Raw genomic sequence first — 2,846 nt, forward strand, 5'->3', positions numbered from 1 at the left:
AATATATTTCATAGACACTAACAAAAATCAATTAGAGTTTATGAAGAAAAACAATCCTACTCTAGCAGCAATAAAATGCCCAGCGATATTCTTAAAACAAAGTGCATTATACATCAATATTCACAGCAGTACTATTGTTCACAATAGCCAGAAGGTGGCAGCAATTCAGGTGTCCACCAATGAAAGAATGGATATGCATATGCATATATATACAATGGAATGTTATTCAGCCTTAGAAAGGAAGGAAATTCTGACACATGCTACAACATAGATGAACCTTGAGAACATTATGCTAAGTGAAATAAGTCAGGCGCAAAAGGGCAAATACTCTACAATTCCACTTATATAAACATGCTAGAGTACTCGAATTCATAGAGACAGAAAGTAGAATGGTGGTTGCCAGGGGCTGAGGGCAGGGAGGAATGGGCTGTTATTGTTTAATAGAGTTTCAGTTTGTGAAGATGAAAAACTTCTAAGATGGATGGTGGTGATGGTTGCACAACAATGTGAATGTACTTAATGTCATTGACTTGTACACTTAAAAATGGTTAAAGTGACAAATTTTATGTTATGTATATTTTTACCATAATAAAAAAAATTATTGGATAAAGAAGTTATGGTTCATATATACAACGGAATATTACTCAGCCATTAAAAAAATGAAATCCTAACATTTGCAAAGACATGAATGGCCCTAGAGGTTATTATGCTGAGTGAAATAAGTCAGACAGAGAAAGAGAAATAACACATGCTTTCACTTATATGCGGAATCTAAGGAAGAAAAAGAACAAACTAATCAAAAACATACTCATGAACATAGAAGACAATCTGGTGATGTCCGGAGGGGAAGAAGGTTGTGGGGCTAGGAGAATGGAGTGATGGGTTAAAGAAATGCAAATTAGTAGTTGATAGATGGTCATCGGGATGCGGAGCACAACATAGGGAATACAGTTAGCATTAATGTAAAGGCTAGGTGGAGAGCCAGAGGAGAGAAAGTACAATTAAGAGGATTGTTTTATAAACTATATAAATGTCTAGCCAATGTACTGAACACTTGAAACTAAAATAAAATTTTAAAAATTTATTTAAAGAAACATGTGAGTTATTCATGAATTTATTTACTTAAATGAAAGATAAAATGGCATATATAACTAGAGCTTTATAATTTATTTTATGGAAATAATAAATATAATAAAGATGTTAATTTATTTCAAGTTAATCTGTAAATATTTTGAGTTTCATTCAAAATACATTAAATCATTTTTAAGATGCAAAAGTCATTTGGAAGAATAAACAGAAATAGCTAAGAATGTTTGAGAAATACCTGCTGTATCTGATATTAAAATATATTAGAGAATTAAAATAATGTAGTAATGATGCAAAATAAACACTGTTTTTTCTCTCATTTCTTGGCATCAGTTCACACCCTATCCCAAGAAATCCTACCTGCTGTGTGCCAGGCATGGCTCTGGGAGGCTGAAAACAGAAATCAGCAATTATAGGGTCCTGGGTTGTGGCAGGGACCATGGAGTGGGGCATCTACTCTAGCCCAGGAAAGGCCACCTGTCTGCATGTAATCCTGCCTGTGCTGAAATTACAGGATAAATGGTGCGAGAGGAAGGGACCCCAAGGCACACATTCCAGACTCAGGACAAGAAAGTAGACTGGAAGAATAGTCTCTCAGGGATCTCGGGGGCTCCTTTGTGGTAATGTCAGACTGGAGACAGGTCAAATATGTGGTGACCTTGGGACTGAGACCCACACTAGTAATGTCAGAGGTGGTAGCCATACACGAATCTGAGACAGAGAAGCAAACTATTTAAAGATGTTTTTAAGAGAGTGTGCTGTGAGCATTGGGAAAATGGAGGGGAGAAGGACAAGTATTCAGACTCCAAAAGGTCTCATTTTGGAGTTCAGGGCATTGGTTAGAGTCCTGTAGCTGCCTACAAAGCAGTCCCCTACCATGGTCTAAGCTGGCCCACCTGGCCTGCCGCTGCCTGTATGAGGGTAGTAGGTTGGCCAGAGGCAGCTGCAAAAGATACAGATGCTGCACAAGGAAACAATGACTTCAAGGCCATCAAGCTATTGACTGTTCTCTGCATGCATGAGAAGCTTAGAACATTTCTTTACCTTGACTTCTTTGAATACAAGCTCCAGTTCCCATGAGCACCATCCCACAATCCCCGAACATTAAGGAATGAATATGGAGTTCATCCTCACTGTACTATGAAAATTGAGCCATATGCTCTTCAGTTTTCCATCTAAAATGTGCAGGGCACAACTGCAAATGACAATCAACTAAGATCCTCAGAGAACCAGACCCTGATTCTCCCAGCATTCTGGAACCTGCAGAATCTATAAGAACAAAAACAAACTAGCAATAAAGAACATGTGATTTGCACCTAGGATCAATCTGTTGAAATGGCTTCGCAGCTTCAAACCAGAAGGGGTGAAGTGAAGTAGAACTCACAGTCAAACCTGGACTATGAGACCCAAATTTTCCTTCCTCTAAACCTTTCTCCACCTAACTTTCTTACTCTGTCACATGCCTCATTGCTCTTTCAGTGGGAAGGCATCACCATGGTCCCATTTGAAAGGAGATAACTTAGGAATCCAGGTAGACCGGGGAAGATAAAGGAGAGGAGGTAATTGTGGTTAGAGAGAACAAACGAAAAATATGAAACTGTGCAGGACAGAGAAGCCTGCCTGGCAGAAGACATAGCCACGGGCAAAGTGACAGAAATGGGCAAGGGTGTGAAGGAAATGTTAGGGAGGGTTAAAATGACATGAGATGTAAAAGGAGTCATGTAATAATATACCTTTCATTCCACACCAATGGTTTTGAA

Source organism: Pteropus vampyrus, unplaced genomic scaffold (genome assembly GCF_000151845.1).
Source record: "Pteropus vampyrus isolate Shadow unplaced genomic scaffold, Pvam_2.0 Scaffold327, whole genome shotgun sequence".
NCBI classification, from domain to species: Eukaryota; Metazoa; Chordata; class Mammalia; order Chiroptera; family Pteropodidae; genus Pteropus; species Pteropus vampyrus.